Source organism: Aquarana catesbeiana, linkage group LG03 (genome assembly GCF_042186555.1).
Source record: "Aquarana catesbeiana isolate 2022-GZ linkage group LG03, ASM4218655v1, whole genome shotgun sequence".
Taxonomy (NCBI): Eukaryota; Metazoa; Chordata; class Amphibia; order Anura; family Ranidae; genus Aquarana; species Aquarana catesbeiana.
In genome coordinates this window covers 562,137,972-562,154,659 of record NC_133326.1, presented here as the reverse complement: position 1 = coordinate 562,154,659, position 16,688 = coordinate 562,137,972, and the positions used below count along the sequence as shown (strand labels likewise).

The 16,688-nt window shown below is 46.8% G+C and overlaps 1 pseudogene; it reads right to left on the bottom strand.

The window, feature by feature from the left end:
- Positions 1–9,182: 9,182 nt before the first annotated feature.
- LOC141134644 (flap endonuclease 1-like) lies at positions 9,183–10,344 on the bottom strand (annotated as a pseudogene).
- Positions 10,345–16,688: the final 6,344 nt, after the last annotated feature.

Genomic DNA, 16,688 nt, shown 5'->3' with positions numbered 1-16,688 from the left:
GAAAAAAAAAAAAATTTAAAACGCGCCTCGTCCCGACGAGCTCGCATGCAGAAGCGAACGCATACGTGAGTAGCGCCTGCATATGAAAACAGTGTTCAAACAATAAGAGAGCAATAATTCTAGCCCTGGACCTCCTCTAACTCAAAACATACAACCTGTAGAATTTTTTAAACGTCACATATGAAGATTTTTAAGGGTAAAAGTTTGTCGCCATTCCACGAGGGGGTGGGTATCAATTTACTCGGCGTAAAATCATCAAAAAAAATGGGCTAACTTTTGCCACTTTATTTTTTTTTTGTAACTTTATTTTTTATGTAAAAAAAAGTGTATTTTTTCTAAAAAAAAGTGCGCTTGTAGGACTGCTGCACGAATATGGTGTGACAAAAAGTTTTGTAACGACCGCCATTTTTTTCTCTAGGGTGTTAGAAATATATAATGTTTAGGGTTCTAAGTAATTTTCTAGCAAGAAAAAAAAAAAAATACTGACCACCTATATGACATAATCTCTCCCCTGTCCTGTCCTGACCTGGCCACCTCTGTCTACAACAGTTCACTCTCATCATCACTAGATGCACTTGCTCCTCTAACCACACGCAGAATCAGGCCCCGACCGTTACAAACCCTGGCAAACTGACAACACTAGAAATCTCAAGAGACATTGCTGTGCTCTTGAACGACTGTAGCGTAAAACCAAATGCCTGCAAGACTTCACCCTATATAAATCTGCCCTTCTAAAATACAATTCATGCCTCCATGTTGCCAAACAAGCCTACTTTGTCTTTTTTATTAATTCCTTGTCATCCAGTCCCCGTCGGCTCTTCTCAACCTTTAACTCTCTGATTCGTCCCTTACCCCCTCTACCCACAAAGTCACTCACTGCCCAAGAGATTGCCAATCACTTCAAAGACAAGATTGATGCAATTCGTGAGGAAACCTCCACTGGGCGTACATCTTCCCCACCCAACATACCTTGCCTAGCAGCTGTCACGTACCTGATGGCGAGCCTGACGTGTAGAGGAAGGCCTCCCGTACAACTCCGGCTCAAGGGCCGCTGATAGTGGAACAGCTGGCGCTGGAGCACGGTGAGGTAAGAGTGCCTAAGGAAGTCCCAAAGTCTGAGCAGGAAGTTGCCGGAACACACAGGTGGATGCTGGACTTGACTGAAAGCAGACAGGAGAGTCGCTGGATCACTGGCAGGTCTCGGCAGCAGAGAGACAGATCAGATGACTTGGCTGGCAGGAACGTGGTCAGGTCACAGGCAGATTCGGCAACAGGTAGGCAGATCAGGTACAAACAGCAGGCAGGAGAGAGGTCAGGTCACAGGCAGGTTCGGCAGCAGGTAGGCAGATCAGGTACAAACAGCAGGCAGGAGAGAGGTCAGGTCACAGGCAGGTTCGGCAGCAGGTAGGCAGATCAGGTACAAACAGCAGGCAGGAGAGAGGTCAGGTCACAGGCAGGTTCGGCAGCAGGTAGGCAGATCAGGTACAAACAGCAGGCAGGAGAGAGGTCAGGTCACAGGCAGGTTCGATAATCGGAAGTCAACACAGGTAGCAAGAATTCAGGTACACGCTGTAGACCAAGCAGCAACCAGCCAGTACTAAGTCCGTGTTTAAATAGGCCGTCTGGCGCCAGTTCTGATGACAGGCGTGCGTGGACGCACGCGCACGCGGACGCGCGCACGCGCGGACGCGCGATCGCGAACGCGCGCACTCGCGAACGCGCGATCGCGCATGCGCGATCGCGTATTCGCCGATGCGCCCGTAGTTGTTCTAAGAATCCCTTGCTGGCGCCTGCGCACAGGCGTATGCTTGCAAGCATTAGCTGTATTCTGCGGATGACTTCCCTGACATTGCCCCCCCCTTACGGGCAGCCTCCGGATGCCCAGTTGGTTCCTCTTCAGGGGATGACTGCGGAAGAAGGCACGTATTAAGTCCATAGCATGTACATTCCGCTCTGGTTCCCAGGAGTTCTCCTCCGGTCCATAACCTCTCCACTTGATCAGATATTGTAATTGACCCCTTCTCCTTCTACAGTCCATAATCGCTTCCACCTCGAACTCCTCATCTCCACTGACCATCACCGGTTCGGGTGGTCTAGACTCTCGATTAGGAAAGGGGTCAGGCAATGCGGGTTTTAACAAAGATACATGAAATACCGGATGTATGCTGAAGGATTCTGGTAGGGATAGCTCGTAAGAAACATCATTAATCCTTCTCCTCACAGGAAATGGCCCAAGGAATTTAGGGGCCAACTTCTTTGACGGGCAGGCCAGTCTCAGATTTGTTGTTGCCAACCAAACCCGGTCTCCTGGTTGCAGAACGAGTTCCCCTCTCCTCTTCCTATCGAAAGCTCTTTTATTATCCTGTTGAGCCTTGGTTACGGTTTCCTTCAACAGCTTGTTATTGCGATTGAAGAAGTCTACAGTGCTTTGGACAGCCGGTACTGAAGATTCAGGGACAAGGTCAGGCAAAAAGGTGGGATGGAAGCCATAATTAGAGAAGAATGGGGATTGCTTGGTGGCTGCATGACAGGAGTTGTTATATGCAAACTCGGCCAAGGGTAAGAGAGACACCCAATCATCCTGCACAAACGAAGTGAAACAGCGGATGTACTGTTCCAGCGTCTGATTGGTCCGTTCAGTCTGACCGTTAGACTGCGGATGATATGCGGATGACATGGAAAGTTTAATTCTTAAAGCTTCACACAGTGCCCTCCAAAACCTTGAAGTAAATTGGGTTCCGCGGTCAGAGACAATGTCGATGGGTACCCCATGGAGTCTAACGATTTCCTTAATAAATACTCGAGCAGTCTCAGCAGCAGAGGGTGTACCCTTCAAGGGTAGGAAATGAGCCATCTTAGTTAGCCGGTCTACTATGACGAAAATGGCTGTACAGTCTTCAGAGGGAGGTAGCTCAACTATAAAATCCATGGAGATCATGGTCCACGGCCTGTCAGGCACGGGTAAAGGTCTGAGCAAACCCCACGCCTTATTTCGGATGTTCTTTCTCCGGATGCAAGTAATGCAGGTGTCTATATATTCTTTGCAGTCCTTCTCCAAATTAGGCCACCAAAAATGTGCGTTGCATTAAGTTTATTGTTTTGCGAATGCCAAAGTGACCTGCTAGAGGGTGATCATGGCAGAGTCCTAGAACTGATAAACGGACTGCTTCTGGGACGAAGACCTTGTTCCCTTTCCAAAGAAGTCCATCTCTTGCCTGTAGCGTCTCCCCGACAGGATCAGGGGAGACTGCGGACGCCTGCTTCAACTGGGACATGAGATCGGACTGTAGTAACAGAAAATTTCCTGCTGGTAGGATGGTGTCAGGTACTGGTAAGACCTTTGGATCCTCGAACATACGTGATAGCGCATCAGGCTTGACGTTCTTTGATCCGGGTCTATAGGTGATGTGGAACAAGAACCTTGAAAAAAAAAGTGCCCATCGGGCCTGTCGAGGTCTTAGTCTTTTGGCAGTCCTTAAATATTCAAGGTTCTTGTGGTCTGTATAAATCAAAATTGGATGAGCGGCTCCTTCTAACAAATACCTCCACTCTTCCAGGGCGGCCTTTATGGCAAGAAGCTCCCGGTCTCCCACGTCGTAGTTTCTTTCTGCTGGGGCAAGTTTTCTGGAAAAGAAAGCTACAGGGTGGACTAGATCCTTGGGACCTTGGCGCTGAGACAGAACTCCCCCGACTGCATTTTCGGAAGCATCTACCTCCAGAATGTAAGGTAGTGCCGGATCTGGGTGGCTTAGTACAGGGGCAGTTGTAAACAGTCCTTTAAGAGTTTCAAAGGCAGCCTGGGCCTCGGGAGACCAGCGGAAACGAGCACCCTGTTTGGTAAGTTGGGTAATTGGTGAGATGATAGCTGAAAAGTTCTTGATAAATCTGCGGTAAAAGTTAGCAAACCCAATGAACCGCTGGATCCCCTTCTTATCAGTGGGCGCAGGCCAGGTCAGGATTGCAGACACTTTTTGAGGGTCCATTTCAATTCCTCCGGTAGAAATGATCAAGCCCAAGAACTGGATACTCTGCCGCTCGAACTCACATTTCTCGGGTTTGGCATAGAGTCCATGTAAGCGGAGACGGCAGAGAACATTCTTGACATGCTCCCGATGGTCAGCAAGGGAGGTAGAGAACACCAGGATATCATCTAAATAAACAATAACGAAAATGTCCAGGTAGTCTTTGAAGACGTCATTGATGAAGTGTTGGAAGGTGGCCGGGGCGTTACACAAGCCGAAGGGCATGACGAGATACTCGTAGTGGCCAAAACGAGTACGGAAGGCGGTCTTCCACTCATCCCCCTGGCGTATGCGGATGAGGTTGTAGGCTCCCCTCAGATCAAGTTTAGTAAAAATAGTAGCAGAACGAAGTCTTTGGAAAAGCTCAGGAACCAAGGGAAGAGGATAACGGTTTTTCACCGTAATCTTGTTCAGGTCCCGGTAATCTACACATGGCCGTAGTGAATGGTCCTTCTTCTCCACGAAGAATATTCCCGCCCCGGCAGGTGAGGTAGAAGGGCGAATGAAGCCTTTCTGGAGGCTCTCATCAATATATTCCTTTAGAGCTGCTAATTCTTTCTCAGACAGTGGGAAAATCCGACCAAATGGAATAGCAGCCCCAGAAAGGAGCTCAATGGGGCAGTCGTACGCCCTGTGTGGAGGTAATGTGTCTGCTCCCCGCTTGCTGAAGACATCAAGGAACTCGTGATAGGCCTCAGGCACCTTTTGGCAGAGCTCAGCATCAACGTCCATACACAACAGGGTGGTGGGTGCAGCAGTGGGATTGGACAGGCAGTGCTTCTGGCAGTAAGGTGATTGATACTTGATACTGCCTGATTTCCAGTCCACCGCCGGATTATGGGCCTGTAGCCATGGTAGACCAAGAATGACGGGGTACAGAGGTGAAGAAATGGCATCTAGCCGCAAAAGTTCCTTATGACCAGTAGAGGTCGTAGTTAACAGTGGGGGGGTCTCCTGGTTCACCAATCCGGACTTTATACGGGAGCCGTCAGCCAGAAATACGGTAAGTCCCTGCTCTTTGGATTGAAGAGGGATACCTTGTTTGACAGCAAATGCCAGATCAATAAAGCAACTGCACGCCCCCGAGTCCACAATTGCAGTAGCTGACACACTTCTCCCTGGGAGCTGAAAGGTAACAGGAAGTGCCAATTGAGCAGAAGTTGCTGGAGGAACCGCCTGACTTGCTGGAGAAGCCGGGAAGGATCCGCGTCCCTTAGCAGGACAAGTCCGTACATAGTGACCCGCTCTGCCGCAGTAGAGGCAGAAGTTGCCTTGAAGACGTCGTGTCCGTTCCTCAGGGGACAGCGACGGGCGAATCAAGCCTAGCCGTGTGGGTGTTACGGTTCCTAATGCGGGAGAGGCCGGCCTGACAGATGTTGGCCGAACAGGAACTGCTGACTTCTCCCGTCTGCGCTCTCGCAGACGACGGTCGATCTGGATAGATAATGTGATTAAGTCCTCCAGGGTACTTGGAGCACCCACACGAGCTAACTCGTCTTTTAAGTCCTCCGATAACCCCAGGCGAAACTGATGTCGCAGAGCAGCGTTATTCCAGTGGGTATCTGCACTCCAGCACCTGAAGTCTCTTATATAGTCCTCGACCGCTCTGCGGCCTTGTCGGAGTGCATGGAGAGAGGACTCGGCAGTAGTGGTTAGTAGAGGGTCCTCGTATATCTTGGACATTGCTTGGAAAAAAGAGGGCATAGTATTTAGTTGGGAGTCCTTCTTTTCCAACAGACGATGAGCCCAGGCTTGGGGTTCACCTTGAAGTAGGGATATGATGAACCCCACCTTTGTAGTCTCTGCAGAAAAAGTCCGTGGCTGAAGTGAAAAGTAAAGCTGACAGGCATTGCGGAATGCTCTGAACTGGGTCCGATCTCCAGAAAATCTGTCAGGATTAGGTACTCGTGGTTCTGGGGATGTCATCATTGCAGCGGGAATGGCTGAAGAGAGCTGGACTTGCACGTGCTCCGCCAGACGCACATATTTCTCCTGCAGGGACTTGACCGCTTGAGTAAGGCCTGTGAGGCATTGGCAGACTTCATGTAGGGGAGAGATTCCTCCTGCAGGCTCAGTCATGGCTGCTTGGTACTGTCACGTACCTGATGGCGAGCCTGACGTGTAGAGGAAGGCCTCCCGTACAACTCCGGCTCAAGGGCCGCTGATAGTGGAACAGCTGGCGCTGGAGCACGGTGAGGTAAGAGTGCCTAAGGAAGTCCCAAGGTCTGAGCAGGAAGTTGCCGGAACACACAGGTGGACGCTGGACTTGACTGAAAGCAGACAGGAGAGTCGCTGGATCACTGGCAGGTCTCGGCAGCAGAGAGACAGATCAGATGACTTGGCTGGCAGGAACGTGGTCAGGTCACAGGCAGATTCGGCAACAGGTAGGCAGATCAGGTACAAACAGCAGGCAGGAGAGAGGTCAGGTCACAGGCAGGTTCGGCAGCAGGTAGGCAGATCAGGTACAAACAGCAGGCAGGAGAGAGGTCAGGTCACAGGCAGGTTCGGCAGCAGGTAGGCAGATCAGGTACAAACAGCAGGCAGGAGAGAGGTCAGGTCACAGGCAGGTTCGGCAGCAGGTAGGCAGATCAGGTACAAACAGCAGGCAGGAGAGAGGTCAGGTCACAGGCAGGTTCGATAATCGGAAGTCAACACAGGTAGCAAGAATTCAGGTACACGCTGTAGACCAAGCAGCAACCAGCCAGTACTAAGTCCGTGTTTAAATAGGCCGTCTGGCGCCAGTTCTGATGACAGGCGTGCGTGGACGCGCGCGCACGCGGACGCGCGCACGCGCGGACGCGCGATCGCGAACGCGCGCACTCGCGAACGCGCGATCGCGCATGCGCAATCGCGTATTCGCCGATGCGCCCGTAGTTGTTCTAAGAATCCCTTGCTGGCGCCTGCGCACAGGCGTATGCTTGCAAGCATTAGCTGTATTCTGCGGATGACTTCCCTGACAGCAGCACATTCAACACTCTCCTCTTTTGAATTGGCTACTACGGAAGAGGTTACAAAAATTTTCTCGGATGCCCACCTAACCAATTGTCCTTTGGATCCTGTTCCCTCACAACTACTACGGTCACCCTCTTCTTCTATCCTATGCTCTCCCTCTCTAGTGGCACCTTCCCCTCCCCTCTAAAACATGGGCAGATCACTCCCATTCTTAAAAAGCCCTCACTGGACCCTACCAACCTGAACAACTTAAGACCCATCTCATTGCTCCCATTCACCTCTAAACTTCTAGAACGCTTAGTCTACAACCGTCTTAGCTCCTACCTCAATGAAACTGCCTTACTAAAACTCACTAACGATTTACTAACTGCTAAAACCAACAGCCAGTACTGCGTACTCCTACTACTTGACCTCTCTGCGGCCTTTGATACTGTTGACCACCCGCTCCTTCTCAATAAGCTACATTCCCTTGGCCTCCGAGATTCTGCTCTATCCTGGTTCTCTGCCTATTTATCACAGCGCTCCTTCAGTGTCACCTACAACTCTGTCTCCTCCTCTCCATTGCCCCTTTCTGTGGGAGTCCCCCAAAGCTCGGTTCTTGGACCCCTTCTCTTCTCTATCTACACCTCCTCCCTCGGTCACTTAATAACTGCCCACGGCTTCCAATACCACATATACGCTGATGACACCCAAATCTATCTGTCTACTCCTCACCTCACTCCTTCAGTCTCCTCTCGCATTACTAACTTACTAACTGACATATCAGCATGGATGTCGCACCACTTCCTTAAACTAAATCTCTCTAAAACTGAGCTATTAATATTCCCCCCCCCCCCGCCCGTGCTCCCCTCCATGACTTTTCCATCAAAATCAACAATGCAACCATCAGTCCCTCCCCTCACGCCAGGGTACTAGGTGTAATTCTAGACTCTGACTTGTCATTTCAGCCTCAAATCCAATCGTTGTCAAAAGTTTGTAGAATTCACCTCCGTAACATCTCTAAAATTCGCCCCTTTTTAACAAATGAAACCACCAAGCTCCTCATTCACTCCCTTGTTATCTCTCGCCTTGACTATTGCAACTCCCTTCTGATTGGCTTACCTCTCCATAGGCTATCCCATCTTCAGTCTATCATGAATGCTGCTGCCAGACTTATCCACCTTACCAACCGCTCAGTGTCTGCCAACCCTCTACTCCAATCCCTACACTGGCTCCCAATCACCAGGCGATTAAATTCAAAATACTAACCACAACATACAAAGCCATTCACAACTCTGCCCCGAGCTACATCACTAATCTTGTCTCCAAATATCATCCAAATCGACCTCTCCGCTCCTCTCAAGACCTCCTGCTTTCAAGCTCTCTCCTCTCCTCCTCCCATGCTTGTCTCCAGGATTTCTCCAGAACCCCTCCCATCCTCTGAAACTCGCTACCTCCATCTATCCGGCTATCCCCTACTCTTGCTACCTTCAGGCAATCCCTGAAAACTCATCTCTTCAGGAAAGCCTATCACGTCTCCAACTAATCTCCTACCACTTCCACCAGCTCATTCCCCACAGTTACAACCTTTTGTACCACCTGCCCCACCCTATTAGATTGTAAGCTCTTCTGAGCAGAGCCCTCTTAATCCTCTTGTAGCTGATAGAGGACAAAGTCAGGGGTGATCGGTGCGGCGATGGGGGGGGGGGGGAGTTACAAGCACCGATCTCCCTGTATGAATTTCAATAAAGTAGCTAAGAGCCGCTTTCTGTTGACATGCTGTGAATGGCTACAACTAATCATATGATATAAGCTATCAGGTACCATGCGATAGCTGTGGGCCAATCAAAGATTCTCAACAGAAAGCAAGCTGTCATAAATGGAAAGCATGACTGACTGTTTGCATTATAATCATGTGATCACTATGAACAATCATAGCAATCACATGATCACACCCCAGATACAGAGCTCCGTGCTCCACCATGCACAGGATGCGGGCGCACCAGTGCATGTGCCGGGCAATGTACCAGTACATCACCTGGCACTGACTGTACCACCTATCTGCACGTCTAATGTCAATTTTCTAGTGCAGGCAATTAGCAGAAGCAGAAAATGGTTTAGTTGTTATTAAGGTGCTTATTTTCCATTCAGCATTTATTAAAAATTGTGAAAACGCTAAATAAAATGTTTCTTAAACATTTTAATGAAAATAACATTCCAAGACATCAACATGCATAATACTCAAATCAGAAAAACAGTTCACATCTCCAGCTCTGCTAAATTCACTCACTTATTTGCCTTTCTTAAATTTCCCTGATGGGGTGCCCGTGGTTTTTGCCTTCTTTTTGGCTGAGCCTTTAACATCAATCTCTTTCCTTTTTGAGGAGTTGATGGAACCAGTCACCTTGAAGAAGTCATCTAGTCGGCCTAGATTACCATGGCTGTTCTTGGTCAGCTTCTTGGCACTATTACGGATCCGGTCCTCGTTGAACTGCTTTTCACAGCACATATAGGTCAGCAGGCCTTCATCATCTAGGTCCTGCCACTTCAGCTCTATATCATTTAGGTCAACCACCTCAGGCTCTAAAAAAAGCTGACAAGCTTCTTTGTATAACCAGTTTTCTGGAACAGGGTACTTCTTCAGGTCTATGTTATCTAGGACCTCTTCAATGCTCCTGTGCTGTCTTATCAGTTCTATCGCTCTCTTTGGGCCAATGCCTCTGATGTTCTCACAGTAATCACAGCCTAGAAATATACAAAGATCTATAAACTGCTCTTTTATGATTCCTATATCCTCTAGGGCATGACTGAGGTGAAATTCCTGAATAGGCAACTTTTTGGCCTCACTAGCCATGGGATGACGGAGCAACAGTGGAGTACCAAAGGTCAATGCATCCATATCCTCAGTCACAGCTGCATACACCTTTCCAGCTTTCACCATCCAGCACAGGTAGCTTCTGCCTCACATGATGTGTCCACATATGGAATACCCATTAGGCTTAGCAGTTTCTTGCATTCCTCATTATGTTGCTTTGTGACCTTTACAAGTCTCTTATTGAACTTTTCAATGTTCTCCACCTCTCCTGCCTCTTGGGCAGCTTCAGTTAGCTTCTCAGCCTCTGCCCTCCTTTCAGTACATTTGGCCAGCTCACCTGACTTCAGCTGAGGAGGCTTTCCATAAAAAACATACACTGGCTTGATACCGCTCTCAACCATGCGAATTGTACGATAGAACATGCCCATTATGTGGCTGATGGTTTCACCTTCCTCATTCTGAAGCATATTCCCATCCTGATGCCACTTTGTGCCCAAAGTAACTTTTTATGTCATTTTCTTTTATGGCTCCACAGGCCACATCAGCATTCAGTTTAGTAAGACCTTGAATTTCCATTGTATAGCCAAGTACAAGTTAAAAGGAAAAATGAGCAGAAAAAAAAATGTATTGATGCACAACCTGAAATGAAGGACAGCTATGAGATTACAGTGAACATACATTTAGGTCAAAAGAAAAAATAGGATTTTTATAACAGCTTACCTGTAAAATCCTTTTCTTTTGAAGTACATCACGGGACACAGAGCCATAGTAATCACTATGTGGGTTATAGGCCACCTTCAGGTGCTGGACACTGGCACACCCTAAACAGGAAGTTGCCTCCCTATATAACCCCTCCTATACCGGGAGTACCTCAGTTTTGTAGCAAAGCAATACACGTGTATACTAGAAAGAGGGGCGGGACCTCTGTGTCCCGTGATGTACTTAAAAAGAAAAGGATTTTACAGGTAAGCTGTTATAAAAGTCCTATTTTCTGAAATCGTACATCACGGGACACAGAGCCATAGTAATCACTAGGTGGGATGTCCCATAGCAATGCCAACTGAGGGGAGGGAGACACAACAGAATTAGGGCAACATGAGACTAGAGGAATTATACTGCTGCCTGCGGCACACTATGCCCAAAGGCGATAACCTCATGCCTTTTTACATCGACCTGATAGAATCTGGTAAATGTATGGATCGAAGACCAAGTTGCGGCCTTGCAGATTTGAGCCATGGAGGCTTAGTGATGCACTGCCCACAGAGCACTAACAGCCCTAGAGGAGTGTGTTTTGATTTGAGAGGGTGGAATCTACCTCTCTAAACCATAAGCTTGAACGATTACTTGTCAAATCCATTTAGAAACAGTAGATTTCGATACTGCCTGTCCTCTTTTAGGACCTTCAGGCAATACAAACAAAACATCCGTTTTCCGAATCTGATCAGTCGTCTTTAAGTAGACTTTGACTGCTCTCACCACATCCAGAGAATGTGGAGATTTTTCTTCCATAGAACAGGGCTCGGCTCAAAAAAAGGCTGTTTTTGTACTGCCAACAAAACTAAATTCAAGCCACAAGGGTTCAGGGGTGACCTAACTGGAGATTAAGCCGTGTTACCCCCTGAATAACGTTCCGAACCAAAGAATGCGAAGCAAGTGGTTGTTGAAATAATACCGATAAGGCCGAGACCTGTCCTTAGAAAGTACTCTAGGCCAGCTTTATATCTTACCCCGTGTGCAGAAAGTCAAGGATTCTACCTATGATCTATTTCCTGGAGTGCAAACCCCTGGTTTCACACCAGGAGACATATGCTTCCCAGACTCCATAATATATACGGTAATTATGGAGGCTGGCTTCCTTGCATTAACCAAGGTAGATACCACTGAACCTGACAGCCCACGCTTCTTCAGAGTGTGGGCCTCAATAGCCAAACCGTTAAATTTAGCGTTTGTAAGGTAAGATGGAATACCAGACCTTTGCGAGAGAAGGTCTGGATGTGGTGTTAGGGTCCATAGGACCCCTACCACCATCCTTATGATCTCTGCATACCAAGATCTTCTGGACCACGCCGGGGTCACAAGAATCACCAACTTCCCTTCCTGCTTGATCCTGCGAAGAAGTCGTGGGTGCATGCAGAAAAGAAGGGATTGCATAAATCTGTAAAACTGATTCCATGGGAACACCAAGTCACCTGTTCTGCATGCTAACATAAAGATGTCGATCCCTCTGTTGAACCTGGACGCAAACAGATCTACGTCTGGGATCCCCCATCTTTGACCTATTGCCAGAAAGATATCGGGGTGAAGGAACCATTCTCCCTGGAACAACTACTGGCGACTCAAAATAGACCGCCTGCCAAATTTCTATCCATAGAATGAAAAACTGCTGATAGGCAAGGTACATTGTTTTCTGCCCAAGATAGGAAATGATTCACCTTTCTCTGGGCGACACAACTTCTTGTGCCCCCTTGGTGATTGATATAGGCCACTGCTCTGGCATTGTCGGATTGGATCCTGACAGGATAGCTCCGTAAAATAAAACAAAAAACAAGTAAAAAGGCGCAAAGCAGGTATACCTCACATAACAGATCCTAAATAGTCCAATGGCAGGGTAGGTGACTGTAGGTGTATATAGACATATACACAAGAGGAAGTCTATCAGGGCTGCCACCAAAAAAAGACCAGAAGCAGGGTCCAATAGGCTGAGGAAGATAAAAACAAGGAAGAGGGGCGCCTCTGAGTATAAATCAATAATCATTTATTACAACAAACAATATCCACTCACATGGAGAACTGTAGTATTGCGTTCCGGTGCATCTCTGAGTAGAGAAGAGGCTGGAGGACCACAAGTCTCAGCGAGTCCGTGCAGTGCTGGTCACACATCAAGTCCTGGCAGGGATGGATGGTGATGGCAGAACACGGTGGGAGTTCCCTCGGGTCTCCAGATAGTACTTCAGAATGGGTAGTAGGTTGAATAACAAAGACCAACGGTCTGTGGGTTCCAGGGAGGGGATGGGGGGACGTCAAAGCCGATCGCCGGGCGCGCTGCCGTCTGAGGCCCGTACGGCTCCGTGGAGAGATGGTGACGGCCGTACAGGGAGCCAGAACGAGGCCTGGAAAGCAAGCGCAGCGCGGCGCCGGGCCGTGACGTCACAGCTCTGCGACGCGTTTCCGAGTCTGCGCGCTATAGATGACAGGAATAGCGGCACTCCTTTTTCAAGCATAGGGGGCAGATGTAATGGCAGTCCTTTTGTAATCTTTGGGAGGGAGGGGGAAGGGGCGGGGCTAAGAATAATAAACAGTATCCGGATACAATGCAGCTGTTTGGCAATACTAGATATAATGCACATGGAAATGGGGCACAAATAAAATTTAAGCATGGAGTATCTGTACATACATATATAGGAGACATATGAGCATAGTTATACATAGAATTGGAAAATGAAAATTAAAAAATAGAATTGGAATATGAAAATTAAAAATTAAAATTGAAAATAAAATTATTTGATTAAAAACCAGTACACTTACACCTGCAGAATAAAATCTGGTGCATATGCAACCAATATGGACCATATATAAGAACATGTAAGTGTATCAATTGAGAATTGGGATAGTACTAAAAATTAATAATAATAATATTAATAATCATGGGCCAGTGCAGGATAAAAGATATATATATATATAAAATAAGAAATTTATATATGTAAAATACACAAGAGATGGTGATTATATAAATATAAATATCAGTACACACTGTAAACATAATTAGCGATGTAACACAGTCCGCAAGGGAAAAACCATTCCCTTCTTCCCCCCCCCCCCCTCCTTTCCCTTCTTGCTTTTCCTCCCCCCTCCCCCCCCCCTTTTTTTTTCCCCCTCCCCTCGCTCCTTTCTCCTGGTTTTTCCCTTGCGGACTGTGTTACATCGCTAATTATGTTTACAGTGTGTACTGATATTTATATTTATATAATCACCATCTCTTGTGTATTTTACATATATAAATTTCTTATTTTATATATATATATATCTTTTATCCTGCACTGGCCCATGATTATTAATATTATTATTATTAATTTTTAGTACTATCCCAATTCTCAATTGATACACTTACATGTTCTTATATATGGTCCATATTGGTTGCATATGCACCAGATTTTATTCTGCAGGTGTAAGTGTACTGGTTTTTAATCAAATAATTTTATTTTCAATTTTAATTTTTAATTTTCATATTCCAATTCTATTTTTTAATTTTCATTTTCCAATTCTATGTATAACTATGCTCATATGTCTCCTATATATGTATGTACAGATACTCCATGCTTAAATTTTATTTGTGCCCCATTTCCATGTGCATTATATCTAGTATTGCCAAACAGCTGCATTGTATCCGGATACTGTTTATTATTCTTAGCCCCGCCCCTTCCCCCTCCCTCCCAAAGATTACAAAAGGACTGCCATTACATCTGCCCCCTATGCTTGAAAAAGGAGTGCCGCTATTCCTGTCATCTATAGCGCGCAGACTCGGAAACGCGTCGCAGAGCTGTGACGTCACGGCCCGGCGCCGCGCTGCGCTTGCTTTCCAGGCCTCGTTCTGGCTCCCTGTACGGCCGTCACCATCTCTCCACGGAGCCGTACGGGCCTCAGACGGCAGCGCGCCCGGCGATCGGCTTTGACGTCCCCCCATCCCCTCCCTGGAACCCACAGACCGTTGGTCTTTGTTATTCAACCTACTACCCATTCTGAAGTACTATCTGGAGACCCGAGGGAACTCCCACCGTGTTCTGCCATCACCATCCATCCCTGCCAGGACTTGATGTGTGACCAGCACTGCACGGACTCGCTGAGACTTGTGGTCCTCCAGCCTCTTCTCTACTCAGAGATGCACCGGAACGCAATACTACAGTTCTCCATGTGAGTGGATATTGTTTGTTGTAATAAATGATTATTGATTTATACTCAGAGGCGCCCCTCTTCCTTGTTTTTACCGTAAAATAAAACGTCCAGGCCCTCAGGACCAAGCGCTCAGCCCGAATCTGTAGAATGATAATGGGAAAGGGCATTTCTGATCTGGACCACTTCTCTTGGACAGTTGCCTCTTCCAGAACTGCTCCCCAACCTAGAAAAGGTTGGCGTATGTTGTTACCACTTCACAGGTAACTGTAGGAAGGATTTTCCACTTTGTAGATTTTTGGTTATTAACCATAAACTGAGGCTCTGGCGCACCTTTGGAGTAAGACACATTGGAAAATCTAGAGCTTGAACCCTCTTGTTCCAAGCCGATAAGATACTGTTTTGCAGCAGTCTCGAATGAAACTGAGCATAAGGAACGGCCTTGAATGAAGCCAACGTCTTTTCCTCATGCAAGCTGAATAGAAGGATTCATCTTGCTTCAACCACCTTAATCAGTTCCTTTATGGCACTGATCTTTGCATGGGACAAGAATACCCTTTTCTGGGTGTATCTATGAACAGACCCATAACCACCTTAATGGTTTTAAGGAAGATTTCTCTAGGTTGAGAATCCAACCTAGATATTCCAGGTAGTTGAATGTGGTGACCATACTTTAGTCTAAGTGGGCTACCGACTGGTCTATCAAGAGCCGATCGTCTAGGTAAACTATAATTGTTATACCTTGGGCCCTTAATCTGGCTAGAGGAGGGGCCAGAAACTCTGTAAACACTCAAGGTGTAGTAGCTAGACCAAAAAGCAGAGCTACAAACTGAAAATGGAGATTTTCTACCTTGAAGTAGATATTACTGGTGAGCGGGGAAATATGCCCACGGAGGTATGCACCCTTGACGTCGATTGATGTCAAAAGTTCTCCTCCTTGTAGGATGGAGAAAACTGATTGGATTGACTGAGGTAAATGGTAGAAACCACCAACCCGCGCAAAATGGAAGCTAGTAATATTTTTTACATAGGTTTAGGAGCAGCATGTTATAGGGGTAAGTGAAAAAAAAAAAAAAAATAAATTAAATTACAAACCGCGCTCCCTAGAAAGTGCAAGTGCAGATAATCATTCATGCGAATAAGTGAAAAGAATTTTTTTTAGTGATCACAAAATAAATGAGATGTGAAATAATGTGTCATTAGTGACAACCATGAATAACCTTGGACTGTGATCCAATCAAAAGCAATATATACCAAAATATCAATACAAAATTCAAAATCTTCTTGGGATTCAGCAAAACACCAGGGAACAGTAATCCACCACCAACACCGGCCACACAGCCTACTCACCAGATTGTGGTGACTCTCATAACAGGAGTCAAACCCACTTCAAAGACAGCCAGAAAGCTTCACACGATCACGGCTTGGTTCGGATGCTGGAACTCAGGAACGCTGTGACAGATTGTAATGGCTCCCATAACAGGAATCAAAACCGCTTCAAAGGCAGCCAGAAAGCTTCACACAATCTCGGCTTGGTTCAGGTGCTGGTACTCAAGGATGCTGTAACTGCATGTATGCTGAAAGGATTTGGAAGAACTCCCAGATGGAAACTGGTCATTGGAGACCATTAGTGCCAAGGATGGGGAAAGAATGAATGAAAAACTCCCATCGTGAAGTATGGCAAAAAATTTAATGAACAGGCTAAAAACAAGCTAAAAAGCTAAAAAACCTGCGTAAACCACATATGGGTTTGTGCGAACAAACAAACAATCAATAAATGTAGCTACGATGTAGCGAACGGACGTGGTGTGTCACGTTCGGTAAGTCCGACCGGTTCTGTCAGTACGTTCTGACGTCATCAGGGATCATACATACGGACACGTCGCTTCCTTAAATACAAACACCAACCAAAGGTATCCATTCCAGTGCCATCACACCTTATTAGGAGATATGTCATGATTAGGAAAAAGAAAAAAGAAAAGTGGAGGCTGCCATCTTGTGGCCAAAAAGCAGAATGCAATTACAGAAACAGT